Source organism: Zootoca vivipara, chromosome 9 (assembly GCF_963506605.1).
Source record: "Zootoca vivipara chromosome 9, rZooViv1.1, whole genome shotgun sequence".
Taxonomy (NCBI): Eukaryota; Metazoa; Chordata; class Lepidosauria; order Squamata; family Lacertidae; genus Zootoca; species Zootoca vivipara.
The window spans coordinates 49,375,760-49,393,360 of NC_083284.1; the positions used below are offsets into that span (position 1 = coordinate 49,375,760).

The 17,601-nt window shown below is 42.7% G+C and overlaps 1 protein-coding gene across 3 annotated transcripts in view; it reads left to right on the top strand.

Annotated features, from left to right (window-relative positions):
- The first annotated feature begins 8,590 nt into the window (after positions 1 to 8,590).
- The window catches only part of LOC132591162 (teneurin-3-like), a 1,137,496-nt gene continuing 1,128,485 nt past the window's right edge, over positions 8,591 to 17,601 (top strand). For 2 of the 3 annotated variants that reach the window (XM_060278723.1, XM_060278722.1), the window contains exon 1: positions 8,591 to 9,351. The gene's annotated coding sequence lies outside the window, so the exon portion shown is untranslated. Of the gene's footprint in view, positions 9,352 to 9,599; positions 9,953 to 17,601 lie in introns of those variants that run through there. The other variant, XM_060278724.1, reaches the window with a different exon arrangement.

Here is a 17,601-nt window from a genome sequence, read left to right on the forward strand (position 1 = left end):
CTCCAGAAAACTCACCTCCTTCTGAGTTTGGTGGGTATGCTTTTCCTTCGCATATTTCTTCCTTGCCTGGTTGCTGAAATACCGTAAGCAAGGTGTGAGTGGCAGGGTTCTTCAGATCAAAAAAATGACGCTGCAAGGATACAAAAATACCTGACTTTACTGTGCTATCTGCAATTTGTACCTGCTTCCATACACGACCCAATACAGTGGCTAAATTTTGGGTTCGTCACCTCTGTAATAAAACCCCATTCATATAAAGATGGGATATAACCATATTTGATTACTTCATTCCTGGAATGCCTCTATAGAATCACACACTCGTAGGGTATGAGGTTTAAACATCATACTGTAAGTAGGGATGAGAACGAGTGCTTTAAGTGTTGGTTAACAAAATATGCAGAAGGCTACAGAAACCATGAATCTTTCAAAGCAGAAAGGGGAAGGATAATTGTAACATAGAGGCAGGTGCAGAAAATGCTCTTTTAAAAAAATACAAAATGCTTCAGTCTACAGAAACCTAATATAAAGGTACATTTCAGAGAGTTCTTTTACCCTTTCTATTTGATGTTTCAGTCTTAAAAATAATTAATGTTGGAATTTTAATATATGGTTATTAAGTACAGAAGAACTGAAAAATGAATAAAAAATGAAGGAGGCAACTACAAGCAACTCAATAAAGCAATTCACAGCATTTTGAAACCAGCAGATCCTTACTTAGCCTGGCTTTGACTCTCTTCATCTTTTCTTCTGTTATTCTTTTTCTTTTTGGTCCTTTGTGACTCTTTCCATTTTTCTTTGCTCCAGTCACCTGCTCTTGCCTCTTTGTGTTCTTAACCCTAATTTCTCAACACTCCCAGGAGGGAAAAAAAATATATAGTTGCTTTACCGAGGAAAGAGGTTGAATTCATTGAATTCAGTAAGGATTTCAGGTGATTAAAATGAACAATATCTGACCAATTTATAGAGCAAGCCGATATAGGCAGGGGGCGAAGGGGTGGGGAGACTGAAATACAAAATGAACTCACCTTTCATACTTGTGGTGCTGTGAAAAGTATTGGAAGCAATCCAAAGTGAGGGGACCCTGGACTTAGTGTGTCCAGGACCTAGTGTGAGATATAAGTTTTGTTGAATGAACAGAAACAGTGCTATCAAATACCACTGTGCTAACAAATTCAACATACATGTAAGTGAACAATTGTCAAGGAAATTCAACACAATCACATTTGACTTTCAAAGATGATACTTTATCAAAATGAGGGGAATGGTAAAAAGTTGAAAAGGAAAAGGAAGAGGGTCAAAACTCTTATAGTGAATGTATACTGCAAATCAGGGAAAGTGCCATCAAGGTAAATTAAGTTTCATCCACTAAAATGACATACCACATTGTTGTATTATGGAACTGTGGCTTTTTCTAATGATATACCACTATGTTACACTGAATTTCATTCATGTAAGTGGGTGTGATACTACACAATTGAACATGTTATGACCCTTTATGCACCTGCATGCTTTGGATCTCCCATTAATCACCCAAGAAAATGGTAGGAAAGAACTGTTTGCTAGAATACTACCCCAATTATTACTGCATGCTCTGATCCATGCAAACTGCAGGAAAATAACAGTGCAAAACTCCCACGATTTTCTAGGTTAATGGGGTTGCAATTAATGAGGAAGCAATTGGCATGGAAATGAAATGAAACTGTCGAAATCATAATGCTGCTATAGAAATCTATGGTGTGACCACGCTTGGAGAAGTGTGTCCCATTCTCATTGTCGCATCTCAAAATGAATATTGTGGAGCTGGAAAAGGATAAGAAAAGAGCAATCAAAATATGTATGAAGGAACTCCCAAAAGGTTACAGCATTTTGTGCTTTTTAAGTTTAGGGAGGGAAAGGCAAGTAAGGTGGGTGGGGAGGGAACGTCATAGAGGTGTATAAAAGTATGCATGTTGCAGAAAAAGTGGAGTGTTTGTCCCTCTTTCATGAAAGTAGAACTTGGGATGATCCAGTGAAGCAGAGCATGGGAAAATGTAGGCCAGATTAAAGGAACTACTTCTTCATACAGCACATAATTAAAATAAGGAACTTAACTCCCTCAAGAGAGGACTAAATAGCCACCAACTTGGATGGCTTTAAAAGGGATTTAGAAAAAATATCCTTGGATTATAACGTTATCAATAGCTATTAGACATGATGGCTGTACCCTGCCTCCAGTATTGGAGATGCCATGCTTCTAAATGCAACTTGATGTAGAGAAGAAGTTGTGCTCTTGTCCTGCTTGTGGGCTTCTGAGAGGCATCTGGTTGGCTACTTTGAGAATAGAAGGATAGACTAGATAGGCCTTTGACCTGATCTAACAGGACTCTTATTATGTTTCCATGCCTCTTGATTTGTTCCATGGTGAAAATAAAACATGGCTTAGTGTTATTTGCAAATGCAGTTTCCCTACAAAATCTTACAAGTGCTCCATGTTTGTTTCATGAGAAGTTAACCTTCCTTATCCACTTTCCTTTCTCCTTTAGAAAAGCCTGTTCTTCTTCCTTCTGTGTCTCTTGCATGCAGCCCAACCCCATACTTATTCATGTGGAATTCCCACAGCATTCAATGGTGCTTAGTCCCAAATAAGTTTCCATCGTGTTGCAACCCTAACGGGAAAAATGGTTCTGTATACATCTTCTCTTATGCCTCTAGTAAATATATTTTAACAGCAGCAGGGGGAAGGCTGGTATGTCTTGTGTTTTTGCTATGCTGACTCCCTGGGCAGTGAAGCGAACGGGACAAGATTGATTTGGTATACTGCTTCCACCACCTGCAGTTTGGACAGGCACATTCCAGAGTACTGAGGTGACAGAAGCTTCCTTGCCACTGGCTGGTGAAAAAGGCAACCCAGACAGAGCTGACCAGGGGGACAACTTTGCCTCGTCCAAATCTCCTTCCAGCATAGTGGACCATCCTTGTTCATCCTTGTTCCTATCTTATTGGCCGGAAGTGATTGGTTCTATGTAGAAGAGGTAACCTAGAGTTTGTATTGTCTTACAGCAAATATAATAAGTGTGTTCTTTCTTATAGTGTATCTTTCATAAGGTATGTGGAAACGCAGGTGTCAAGTTAGTATGCAATAAGCAGTAATTATAAGAATTTGAAGACTTCACTGACATTTTCTTCTCTAATTTACCTTGAGGTCTAATAGGATTAGCATCAAAGATGAACATTTCACTAATTTAAATAAACCAGTTAAAACAATACAAATGGGTTGTTGTTGTTTTTTAAAAAAAGTATGTGACACACTTTTGTTACCTACTGTTCTTCTCCATGCCTGAAGAAAACTGGCTGAATCCAAAGGGGTTTTTGTACTTAAGTGGCAGTGACCACGAGGATTGACAAGTACAGCAATCACCTTTGAGAAGTGATTTCTAAGGATGTTAAGACCATAAACTGCTTTCATTTGGAAAGCTTTCTTTAATAGATGCTTCAAAACAAAGCCAACATTTGATCTGCTCTTTGGAAAAAATGTATTTTTGTATTTGAGAATGTGCTTTATCATGGAGAAGAAAACATGCACTTATCTTTTCCAGTTTGTTATTATTTGACTACAGTGGAGTTACAAAGTTCTAATGCAGAGAACCATGTAGTTTGTAGTACTCTTTTGAGAAATGTGAATCTATGTGAACCCATTGACTTGCTAGTAGGTTAAAATAATTCTTCACATTTCCCATGCAGCATCTCATAATGCTCCAGCAGTTGCTGCCAAACTAATATTAATCCATAGGAACATTTGTTAAGTGTTTATCTGTGATATCACAAGAACAGAAAAATATAGCTGTGAAAAACTGTTTCTGCATTGTGCATTCCATTCCTTTGGTCTGGAAGTGTTACAACAGTGGCTGCAGTTACATTGTACTAAATGTTCTCCCACAGGGCTAATGGTTCCTTAGGTAAAGGTAAAGGGACCCCTGACCGTTAGGTCCAGTCGCGGACGACTCTGGGGTTGCAGTGCTCATCTCGCTTTACTGGCCAAGGGAGCCAGTGTACAGCTCCCTTGTGGCCCGCATGACTAAGCCGCTTCTGGTGAACCAGAGCAGCGCACGGAAACGCCGTTTACCTTCCGGCTGGAGCAATACCTATTTATCTACTTGCACTTGACGTTCTTTCGAACTGCTAGGTTGGCAGGAGCAGGGACTGAGCAACGGGAGCTCGCAGGGATTTGAACTGCCGTTCTTCTGATCGGCAAGCCCTAGGTTCTGTGGTTTAACCCACAGCGCCACCCACGTCCCAATGATTCCTTATCTAATCTCAATTAGGAGAGCAAAAAGTCCATTCCCCCACTATAATAATTTTGAGTATATCTTGAGGGGGGGAGTCAAAAAGTTTTTGTTTTGTTTTTACTTCTCAACTGATAATAATGGTAATATAATTTAAGTTAAGAAAAAACAGTGACAGTTTTTCACTTTCTTTTTGCATCTTTATTCAAGCAACAACAGGGTAAGGGTTTTCCCTCTTCCTGAGTTGCTGAAAGATGTGCACCAGCAGGGAGGAAATGCCTCGGTAAGACTTACTGAGGCTACTGCAGCTGGGCTTCAGTGGCTCTGAAAAGCCAACAAATGGTTCCCTGGTCAATTTTCACATTTTGCAAATCAGAAGTGAAATAAATCCTGTTTGTTGTGTGGCTCACATGAGCAGGTAGGAAACATAAAGCCTTAACAAACCATTCACTGCCATAGATCTCTCTTGAGTTCAACTTGCAAACAAACTACATATGTAACTATATAACATAGGCCAGTAGTTGTACCGTCTAGTTGCATTAACATCTTCCCTTAAATTTGAGTTTTCTTTATTTGTAAAGTAATAGGGGGAAAAACAAATTCTATACATTATAATTTTGGGGGGAGGACTTTCCAACACGGTTTAGAATTTTGTTTGCAAATACCAGTTAGCAGCCAGAACTCCAGATTGGAAAGAAAATACCATACAGTGACCCGAAAGTGGGAATGTGAAGAGGAAGAAGCTCACAGTTCAATCTTATGGATTCTTAAGAAAAATTACATGTAAAAATGAGCATAAAATTACCTTTGAAGAATGTGCCTGTAGATCACTATCATAATATATACCTCTCCCCATGAACTCTGTGAAAAAAAAACTGCAGCCAGAGAAGGCACAGGCAGTTTGTCCTTGTTCCTCTTCTTTCCTAGGAAAAAAAAAGATAAACCCACCTTTATTCTTGGAGAAGAGAGATAAAAGCACAAGCTCAGGGTGCATCACATTCTGTACTTCCATCCAAAGCCAAGTACACTTTTCTGCCAATCCTATCAAACAAATGGGTACTGCAAATGTGGAAGACTTTTGTCTTCTGCAGTGCCTCCAGAGGACTCAATCCCCAGACTCACTTCAAGCACTGTTTCTTCAGTTTTCTCATTTTCCTTTATGCAAGTCTTGCAACAGCTGGTTGAAGAGGATCGGAACAAGTGCTAGAAATTTAAAATTCATGTTTGACAATTTGGGTATAAAATAGTCAGTATATGCTATTCAGTGTATACTATAGCTCTTTTTTGAGCCCATTTTCCCCTACCTTAACGTTTTGTTTCATTTTTGGTATACACGTATCACTACAGTATAACAAAGAAACAGAAGACATGAACATTAGTCATATTATAGAAGCCTTTTTTGTTGTTGTTGAATGTCCTTGTCTAGTAATTATTCTCTCTTTTTCTTTAAGGTTATCTTAGAGCAGGCATGTCAAACTTGCGGCCCTCCAGATGTTTTGACCTACAACTCCCATGATCCCTAGCTAGCAGGACCAGTGGTTGGGGAAGATGGGAATTGTAGTCCAAAACATCTGGAGGGCCGCAAGTTTGACATGCCTGTCTTAGAGTGTCTTTCCAGAGAAGTCCATGTGTGGAGGGTGATTGCCAATTATATTTGTTTTGTGTCACATATGCATAAAGCTGAGTCAAGTCATTTAAAATGTGTCCACTGTGTTTAGCGCCCTTCTTAATATACAACATATTTTGAAATGTATTGATTTTAGATTCTTTGTGCTTAATTTCTAAAGTGTGAGCTGCCAGCCTCAAATATTCCTGGGTGTCCTCTCTGAGGGTATGCCTTCTTGGCAAATATATACATGTGGGTACAAAGAAAAAAATGGAAATATTAGGTTTGTGATACCTCTTTGCAAAGCCCAGGTGTATACAAGATAAGAAGTGACATTTGCACAGAAATTTCACAGAGGCTTGCATTTCAGTCTTTTGGTCCTACTGTTTCATATCTCTAAAGTTATATATATTATCTGCCCACTGATTATTGCATTTCTTGCATCTATCAGTAGGCTCTGTTCCATGAAACTTCATGCCACAATGCAACTGTTATACAATGCAATCCTATGTATGTTTTACTCATGCACACTGAATCCCATTGTTTTCAAAGGTGCTTACTCCCCAGTAAAGTGCATTCAGGATTGCAGCCATTGCTGTTTTTGATAACCAAGAGCTGGTCATTATTGCTTCGAAATGAGGAAAATGAAATTTGTTATTATATTACTTCACAAATTTCAGGACTGAGCTCTTTTACAGAAAGCTGGTTCAGTAAGCCTGCAACACCTTCCATGGTTACCTGGGATTAAGTCCTGCTAAAGTCAATGGTGGGAGTATAATTGGATAGGGTTGTGTTACTCCTCTTAGTAACCCTGGAAGGCAGCTTCCAGGCACTAGGCACTGTATTACAACTCAGCTTCTTCTTAGGGAAGTTATCACGAGTCATATTTGACTATTTTCATACTTATCTTTGTATAAATTAGTATTCCATTTAATACCTGATATGTCACATTTTCATACTCCTATGTCCCTTCCGCAATCTCTTCCTGTTATGCATTCTTTCATGATTATGTGAAATGACACTCCGCTGCCCAAGGGCGTACCCACCACGGGGCAAGTAAGGGCAGCTGCCCTACTCTAAAAGCAGGGCTGGTGGGCGGAGGCGGAGCCCAGCCCAGTGGAGCGCGAGTTCAGCGTTCCCGCCCGCCGCACCCTCCCTCCAGCTCCCCGGCGCGCCCTCTGGCAAGGCCAAGCGCGGCGGGGAACCAGAGAGCGCGGCGCGGCGGGCGGGAACGCTGAACTCGCGCTCCACTGGGCTGGGCTCCGCCTCCGCCCACCAGCCCTGCTTCTAGGGAGGGGCGGAGGCGTGGAGGAGGCAGCCACAAGCTCGCGCTCCCCACGCGCCTCTGGAGCTTCGTGCTGGGCGGGGGAGCCTGGGGCCGCCTCCTTGAAAGAGCTGCGAGGCACGGAGGAGGCAGGCACAAGCTTGCGTTCCCTGTGCACCTCTGGAGCTTCGTGCCGGGCGCGGGAGCCTGGGGCCGCCTCCTTGAAAGAGCTGCGAGGCGTGGAGGCAGGCACAAGCTCGCGCTCCCCGTGCGCCTCTGGAGCTTCGTGCCGGGCGCGGGAGCCTGGGGCCGCCTCCTTGAAAGCGCTGGGAGGCGCAGAGGAGGCAGGCACAAGCTCACGCTCCCTGCGCCTCTGGAGCTTCGTGCTGGGCGCGGGATCCTGGGGCCGCCTCCTTGAAACAGCTTGGAGGCGCGGAGGAGGCAGCCACAAGTTTGCGCTTCCCGCACGCCTCTGGAGCTTCGTGCCGGGAGCGGGAGCCTGGGGCCGCCTCCTCGGAAGAACTGGGAGGCGCAGGCCACGTAGCCCCGCCCACATTCCCACTGTGGCCCCTCCCCTCCCGCCCCTTGCCCCCCCCTAATTTTGATCCTGGGTACGCCCCTGCCGCTGCCCCCACTTTTCATTCTCCTAGCCCCATAGTATGCTCCATTTCTCTCTTCCCCCAACCCTTCTCCATAGCCCCTTCCATCTTGCCTACCAACTGTGGACATTCTATTTGCTGCATAATAACTCCCACTTGCTCCCCCCCCCTTGTTCTACACTCTATTTCCTTTTAATCACAATTGCCATTCCTCCCATACATCTTTTTGTCAGCCTACTTACTCTTTAAAATGATCTGGTCTACCCCATTACTACATCAGTTCCCTCATTATGCCTGCCTCTTGTCTTAAACAAAACCAGATGCCTGCCAGCGCTGCCACCCCGCCCCCACTACTCTAAGAGGAGTGCCATTCCACCACCTAGACTTCTCCGTTCTTGCCCACGACCCGTTTGCACGAGTATCAGTCCTTCCTTCCCATTGCCACCTCATTTTCTCATTCCTCTCCTTGCCATTCCACCGGCTCCTTTGGAACAGGTTCCTCTTTCCCCTTGACTCCATTGACACCTGCTGGCCTCGGCTCCGAAGCCCCGCCCCCTTCCTCATTGGCATTCTCCAAGCGGCGCTCCTTCATGCCAAAAGAGAGAGGTTTATGTGCCCCATTCACGAGCGTTCCGCGCCAAGCCGAGGAGTGAAACAGTGGTGTACCTTTAAGGCACGTGAGGGAGCGAGGAGCGCGAGAGAACCCCTGCCGACACGGCACTAAAACCCCTCCATTAACAATTGCAAACTCGCCTCCTCCGCGACTAAAGGGCGTTCTGGTGGGAGCGCTCCTCCTGAGGAGGTTAATGAGGGAAGCGGCAAAGACCAGCGGCAGCCTGGAGCTTGCCGGCTAGGAGGGGAGGAGCAGGAGCAGGGAAAAGAGAAGCTGCAACCAGCAGCCTTGGGAAGCTGTGGCAGACCGTAGAAGCCGCTCGCTCCAAGCCGGTTCCATCCGCAGACTGCGCGCGCGTCTCGCCTTGTCCGCTCAGCCCTCGGGTGCTGCGAGAGCGGCTGCCCTTCCCTCACAGGCACCTGGAAGGAGCTGCTGCTCTTGCAGCAGCCTAAGCCGCGCTCTTCGTCCTCCGCTTGCAGCCGAGCCCTTTCGCTCCTCAGCCGCCACCACAGTCGTTTCTTTCTTACCCCTCAGTTTCCCACCTCGCCCTCCCCGCCCTGGGGAAGGGCAGCTGATGCCAAGCACCGAAGCTGCGGGCGAGCACGGAGCAAGCTGGCGGGACTGACTGGGGTGGGCGGGAGAGCCGCGGCAGGAACCGAGGGCGCACGAGAGAAATAATTGTCTGTGTGAGAGGAAAATCTAATCTTGGCGCCAATAAGCGAGCCCGAGGAGAGCCGCGTCTTTGGGGAGGGGGGCGCGCTCGCGGAAAGCCATAGGATCGGACGGCGACGCTGCCAGGCTTTGCTGCTGCTGCTGCTGCTCTTCGGCGTGACCGACGCGGCGAAGTTCGACGCAAACGTGTTGCTCGCCGCCGCCGCCGGCAGCCTCCACCTGCCAGCGCCCGGTGGTTGTGGCTCCCGCAGCGCTTGCCTTTCTGGAGCCCCGGCTGGCGCCATTCCGCGAAGGTGGGCGTCACTTTGCCTGCTCTGAGGACCGAGGACACCCAGGTACGCTCCTCTTTCGGGCTTCGCCTGTTCTGGAAAGGCGCGCGGGACAACAGAGCTGGTGTTATCTTTCCTCCCGCCTCCCTCCTCCTCCCCTCCCGGTTGTGTGTCAAACTTTGCCTCACACATGGCGGTGACAGCTCCCCCCCTTCCCTCCTCCTCCTCCTCCCCCCTCCCCGCCCCGCTTTCCCTGATGGGCGCGACTGCCCGAGGTGAGGGCGTTCGGGCTCGAGGAGGAGCCAAGACCCTCCTCCGTTATAGGAGCCGCTCGAGCCCGCGATTATATAGACGCCTCGTTTCAATAACGGGGCTTCGAGGCGTCAGGTTTTCCTCGTCGCTTATTTTGCTCCGTAGAAAGAGTTGAGCTGTGTAGGTAAGCAAGTTTTGAAGCTGCAGGAGGAGAGGCCAAGTTTGTCCTTGCTGGCTGCCTCTCGATCTCGGGAGGGGAGGCGATTTTGTACCTTAACTTTCACCGCCCTCGCCTCCCAAGCCTTCAACTGCCTGACACCTCAGCAGTCAAGTGATGAAAATCCTGCAGTTTTAAGTAAAAGGCTCCTTTTTCCAGGCTTGCATGGATCCAGGATTTGAAAGAAAATGCCGTTAGGTAAACACACTTTCGCCTTGAATGCGTCTCATTAAAAACCTGTAACGGTTTTTGAAGGTTTGTTTTGATGCGCCTCGTGTAAAAAAATAACTACTTGCCAACAGACGTGTTATTTTTAAAAGATCATTTTGCTTGCTTTGGGTTATAGTAAAAGGCTGCGTGTCTTGCGCCTCTATAGTGCTGTCTATGCAGATTATGCTAACTGAAATCTTTGCTTCCCTGAGACTGTTTTTACAGAAAATGTCAAGTCCTTTTTTCTTTAATATTAAAATGCTAGGTGAATATTTAGTAATATGTTGGACACGAGGTATGCAAAGATTGCTGAAGCCACCTGCTGAATTGTTTGATTCCCGCCCCCTCAGTGTTGGGAGTTAGTTGTTAGCGTTGTACAGACATCCAGCAGATGGAGCAATGGAAAACTATACCAGATTCTGCATTATAATAAACGACCGCTCTCTAATCACAGCTAAATAAAAGGTTATATTGCATACTTTCCCCAAAAGGGGAGGGGGGTGACTTGCCTGCTGCTAAAGTTCAGGATTGATGGATCTTTTTTTCCTTTTAAAAAGGTGTTTATAATAAATTGCTGGTAACATGTAGTTCTGCTTTTTCTGCCTTAGGTGTATTTCTTTGGTATTAATGGCTCCCATTTGTAGGTGTGTGGGTTGTTTTTGCAATGCACAGTGAAAGACTAAATGGTTTGTAGTTAGGAAGGTAGCTCTTTGTGAGTACATGGCTGTAACTGTTGAAGCTACAAAAGGCTGTCTACAATTTAGACAGGTATAATTGGAAAATGTATCAGTTTGCTGCAGATAGTCTCAAGTAATTATACTCATTAAATGGTTAATTCAGTATTGCAATGGAAGTTGTCCTGATTGCGAATGAGCAATGACAGAAGTGTTGGTTGCTATGCTACAGCAGCGTGAACTTTTAAAAATAAAATTTTACTAAAGACATGAAAATGTTTATGGTTGGGAATGAGTTTAGGTGGTTCTGTTGCTCAGATAAGCTCTGTAATGATGGCATTCAGCAGGTTATACCTGTTACAATTTGGCATCTGTAATATTCACTGTGCGTGCAACTCCAGAGACCCTTTTTGGCAGTTCCTCACCACCAAAACATCTTCTATGACTACAAGTTAAAGTTTGATTTTATAATTGGTCTGCACTTGAATATAGACTACAATCAAATGTAGCCGGTTCCAAAACTGTGACTGTTTTCAAGCATGATCAAGGTGAAGTTTAGTGCCTGTGTATACTATTGATTTTAATCATGTGCTTTAATTTTCCATTGATTTTCATTGGACATTAGAATGTACAACTTTGGCTGCATTATGCTCTTTGATAGCCATGTTGATAATTTCCTATAAACGAGTGCTTATTGTGCCTCTTAGTTGGGCATTTACTATTGGGGAGGAATGTGGGTTAATTTTTGTTACATGATGAGTATACTGGTATGTAGTAGAAGGGGCAATGCAGAAGAAACCCATTTTGTTGTTAAATTTTCTATTTGCCTTCTAAAACTTTATTTGTCACCCTTTTGTGTTAATATACATGCTGTATTCACTTATCCAAAAGTGAAGCGGAATATTCAAAAACAACGTTTTAAAGGTGTTTGCAAAACATAACCCTACACTACATTGAGGACTGCTGGGGGGAATAATGCATTGTTAAAATATTAAAATATTCTTTTTCAGGCTTGATGTGTATTGTCTTATAACCTTAAAGCAAATGCCTTTTTAAAAAGTTTTTTTTGGGGGGGAGGTATTTGGGGGGACTAGATTTATAGATGCAACTATGTTCAAGCATTTAGAAGATTCTGTCCTCACTGATGTTAGCATCTCTTGATCATCTTAGATGCAGCTACTTCAGCAGGGTGTCTGCTTATCTGTGGGTCTTTAAGATTGGTCTACTTCTTGTTGCAGTAGAATTGTGGTTCAAGAGCTGATCTAGAAAGCTGTTTTAAAACAATTTGATTTAAGTATATTCAGTCTCATTGAAATTAAATCGGCTTCATTCAAAGTAATTGCCTATTTGGGTCAAGTTGATAATTAAGTCAAGAGTTCTTAAGAAAAAGCAAAGCTTCTACCATCTAGTTAAAGTAGATGTTCCAGGTACATATTTCATTCTGTTCCTTTATCTGAAGAAGTGTGCATGCACACGAAAGCTCATACCAAAATAAAAACTTAGTTGGTCTTTAAGGTGCTACTGAAGGAATTTTTTTATTTTACTTCGATCCAGACCAACACGGCTACCTACCTGTTCCTTTATTGAAATACTTCCCCTTGGGTTTATCCTCAACTAGCACCATGCCTTTTCATGTACACTGGAAGCTGCAGCTGTTGTGGCACCTATTGGTGTTTGTTGTTGCCCATGCTTTCTTCTAGGTCAGGAATGTGAAACCTATAGACTTCCAGATATCACTGGACTCCAACTCGCACCAGGCCCAGTCAGTGTGGTTAATGGTTAGAGCTGACAGGAGTTGTAGTCCAGATTTTCCATCCTGTATGCAGAGAGATGGTCAAGTAGAGGCTAATGGGTTACATATTCTTGTGGGTGATTTCATCAGCTTGGGTCGGCTTGCTGCTCTGAGTTTTCAAAAGTCAATGCATTCAGATGCGTGTTTCTGTTTTTGGACTAAACATGATTGCATCTATGTATGACATTGGTGGTATTGGCTACCATGCCAGAGATGGTTGTGAGAAGTGTCAAACCTAGTATTGTAAAAAGTCATTACTTGGAGAGGTCACATGTAGCTCTGAACTTTGTTCTGGAGAAGCTGCATTCCTTTAATTATAGCAAATGGAGTAAAAGTTGGCATTGCTAGATAAGTCAAGATGTAATTAACAATGGTACGTTTCAATTTGATCAGTATATATTGTAAAATAATACATATTTTTTAACTCCAAAAAAATCTCAATCTTAATATCTTTAATGGTAGTTCTGTTTCATTCTTCATGTTAGATGTTTGCTTTGTCCACACAGTAACCTATAATATCATAAGCATTTTTTTTATTAGAATTGCTATTGATATAGGACAATCTGACATAATGTAACCTGGGTTTTGACAGTGGGTGATTTGCTGTTCATTATTACATAAATTGGAATTGCCTGTGCTAAGATGAAAATGAAAAATACACATATTATTATCTAGCATGTTGACTACTTACCGCTTTCTCTTGAATACAAGGGAACTGTAGCTACAAATGGTTCAATATTTTTTTTAATGCTTGCCGTATGCATTAAGAGAACTATTGTTTTTAATTGAAGATAATAACCCACATAATCCTGAAGCTCCTGGTGAGTAAAGCACAGCACCTAATTTTCCTACTGTAAGCTAAAGGTTATATTTAATGTGTTGATCTGAGTGATTACTGCAGTGTACATTTTAAATCAATTGATATTAAAGCCTAGCTGAATCTAGATTATTCTCGATTGAAAGGCTAGAGGACTATGCTCTGTCACAAACCTCAGTTGCCTTACTCTAGAGAGGCTTGTGAACAACATACTTCTGCTTAAATGATATGGAGAAAATATTGTGATAGTTTCTGATAAAGGTCCAGAAGAAGGTTGTGTGTGAGTGTGTGTGGCTGCAATGGAAATAAGAGTCACTGAATTTGACAGGGCTTACTTCTGGGTAGACATGCAAAGTATAGGAACACACTGTGACAGAAGCATTGCTGATCATAGGGTTAGGTGTTGTTGTTGTTGTTTAGTCGTGTCCGACTCTTTGTGACCCCATGGACCATAGCACGCCAGGCACTCCTGTCTTGCACTGCCTCCCGCAGTTTGGTCAAACTCATGTTCGTAGCTTCGTGAAAACTGTCCAACCATCTCATCCTCTGTCATCCCCTTCTCCTTGTGCCCTCCATCTTTCCCAACATCAGGGTCTTTTCCAGGGAGTCTTCTCTTCTCATGAGGTGGCCAAAGTTAGGTACAGTGCTCCAAAAATTTACACCAAGGAATAACATGTCCTTCTTGAGGTGTTTCACCCATGCTCTTAGAGATGCATATGTAGAATGTGAGGAATAACTTGCTCACTCCTGCTTTGGAATGGCTTCATGCACTACCCAACTCTTGGTTGAAAAAAATAACATTCCTTTTCATGTGCATCTATGTAGGGTGAAAGGCTTTATAGACTTGACCAAAACAGTTACTCGTTTTTATAAGTAGTTGAGCATAGTAACCAGACAGAGCCAATGACTTGGAGATTTCCTAAAAATAATCTGATTGCATGTCATATGATAATATGACTTCACTGTGCTAATCCCTAGGAAGTCTAATTTGTGGGGGAGCAAAAGTTGAGATATTTCACTCTAGCACTGTCTCAATGGTTCTCTGAATCCTACAGTAGGAGCTAAAGGGAAGCTAGAGGCAAAGAAAAAACCTGGCAGAGAATTAACATCCTGAAGTAACTGGAATTCAGGTGGGCAGGGCGCTCCAGCAAGAAAGGTAGGTCTAAGGGTAAGTGTGTGAGCTTGAACTATACTCGAAATAAACTGGAGAACTGCCACTTTAACCTGGTCAGACACTTTCTGTCCAGGTAAATGATGGAGATGGAACATTATTTAAGTACCATTGTTCATGATTGATTGCGTTCCTTCTTTATCAAGGCAACTGAATATTGCCTACTATAAATAGCCCAATAGTAATGTGCACCAATTTTGTACTGCATGCTAAGGGCAAATATCATTGTCCAACATGTAAATCCAAATTCTGTGCCAAAAATTATGCTGAAAATGTTGCATTATGAAAACCTTGTACAATTTTTATTCTTTATGCATACTTTGAGCAATGTTTAGCTTTTTAAAAGTAGCCTTAATGTAAATCATACAATTTATGATACTAAACTAAAACATTGCACTTTGACGTGAACACAATTAAAATGAAGATTGCAGGCAATTGAGATTTCACTTAGAATAAACTATGCAGACAAGAACAGTGTGCATATGTGTTCTAGTTTTGCATACTTTATTCCAAGCTGGTGTTATAGTTTCGAAGACAGAATATCAATGGAGACTTTTAGGGAGGGACAGATAGGTAAAGGGAATAAAGCAAGGATGAGGTACCTCAACCCTCTCTAGCTTGCCCTCCCCAAACCACACACCCTCCTGAGTCAAACCTCCTCAACAGCCTGCTTTGTACCTTTCTTGAGTATTTTTGCCTGGCTTAAATAAATCCCTCAACTCTGGTTATACTTCTTGCTTGTCTGGATGGAGGCTAGAGAGGGGTGTGATACCGTGAAGAACTAGTCTACTGTACAGAGCTAAGATTCATTCCTCATTCTGCTCACTTTTCCTTCAGATCATGCCCACTTTTTGTTCTGGCCCCACCTATCATGTGGTCCATGGAAAGCTGGAAAGAATGGAATGTAGTCCTTAGGCCGGAAAAGACCCCAACACCCCTGACATAGAAGCTTTCTGATTGGACAACTAGAGTAATTTTCAGGTATTGCTTGCACGTGTTTTGAATATATTGGAATGTTCATAATCACTAGAAACCTGTCTTTCAGAAATGAGGGGCTGGCACAATCTTGTTTGTGTTGTTAAAATTTACTGAGTTTTGTGCAAATCTATTCAGGAGTTGATTCTGAAGCTAATAACTTTTGACTATTTTCATTAGCAAATGTAATGAGGAAAATTACAGATTGCTTTAGAACTGGATTGCACCTTTCTATCTATTCCTTCTTTATTCCTTTCACTGACCTTGATCAACACGGGAAATTATTTTGAATTCTTTAACAGGGGGAATAGTTTTGAATTCAAGGAGTAATGTAAAAAAAGGTAAGGACCCCTGGATGGTTAAGTCCAGTCAAAGGCAACTATGGGGGAGTACTTAGCTACTCAAGGAGTAGCTAAAGACATTGGTACAGGTTGCTCATGAACTAGCTTTTTCAATTTATCTCTTCAGTTTCTTTTTCTGCTGGAATTTTTATATAAAAATAGTATGTGTGTGCTATATAAAGACAGCTGGGTTTAAATTCTTATAATCTAGAACTCTTGAGGATGGATTCTAATGGTTTTTAAATGTTTCAGTGTTAATTAAGAGATAATGTGAATAGAATAGTCTGTTATGACAGGATAATGATTTCTTACAGAATGTAAATTATGCAGCTTAATTTTTTTTAAAAAAAGAAATAGAAGTGCTGTAAATGCAAAGCCAAAATATTAGCGGTTGCTTCTGTTCCCATTATTTTCTTAGAGCATTGATTCACAAACTATGGTGCATTAGGATTTTTCTTGCATTTTCAAATGCTATGGTAAGAATATAAAAAGTGTCCTGCTGGATCAGGCCAAACACTCATTTAGTTCAGCACTTATGTTATCACAGTGTCCAACCAAATACCCATGGAAAGCTTACAAGCAGCAAGCAATACAGTAATCTCCACATCTGTGATTTCCACCAACTGGTATTCAAAGTGGAGGTAGAACATAGTCATCACAACTAGCAGTTACAGATAGCCTTATCATCCAAGTTGGTAGCCAACACCACATCTAGTGGGAGGGAGTGAACTCTGTTGTTTAACTATGTGCTGTGTGAAGTATATTTCAATGTTTAGCTTCATTCCCTAAGTTCTAATATTATGACAGAGGGAGACAACCCTTTTTCTATCCATATGCTCCACACCATACATAATTTTACAGAACTGTTATGTCCACTCTTACTTGCCTTTTCTTTAAAGTAAGTACCCCCCAATGTTCTAACCTTGCCTCACAGGGAAGTTATTCAAATTGTCTTGATAATTTCGTTGCCTTTTCTGAGTCTTTTCCAAATCTACAATATCCAGAATACTGGCTGGTAGTTTAACTGCATTAACACCATCACTTGTAGGAGAAGGAGGAGACAGAGGGGGAAGAAAGAGCTGTGAGTGGAGGGGGGCCCCTTTCCATTCTTTGGATGCCCCGGAAAACTCAAGAAGCCTTCTTTGCATGGAACTGGGTGTGGAGAGTGTAGCTGAATGAGACACAGCTGTGGGGAGCCTAAGGAAGTACCCTCCACCCTGGGACTGCTCATAAAAAGCAAGTCTAGAATGAGAGATTAGGGTGATGTCTGCTGTTTCCAGGAACTCTTCTTGTTGGGACGCTTTTGGGGATGAGCTGAGAGTTTGTTGGACCCTGAATGAGAATCAAGAGACTAAGATGGGAGGGTGTGTCAGAAGGAAATTGAATTGAGATATAGATATAGATGTGCGTGTAACTTTGTATAATGTAACATTGTTATATGTAACTGTGTATTTTTGTACAGCGGTACCTCGGGTTACGAACTTAATTCATTCCAGAGGTCCATTCTTAACCCAAAACCTTTCTTACCCTGAGGCACGCTTTTGCTAATGGGGCCTCCACGTGATTTCCGTTCTCATCCTGGGGCAAAGTTCTTAACCTGAGGTACAACTTCCGGGTTAGCGGAGTTCGTAACCCGAAGTGTTTGTAACCCAAAGCGTTTGTAACCCAAGGTACCACTGTACTTTTGTTTTTGTTATCATCTGTTGCTTCAGTTTTCTCTACACTACTTAGATTTTTTTTTAATTAAGTAAGAAATGGTGTGATAATCATATTTCCTCCCATTGACAACATTTGCAAGGAATTAACTACTCTAGCCTTGCTAGAATGTGGGGTTGGTGTATGATAGTAGCGTGGCAAACCCGCTAAT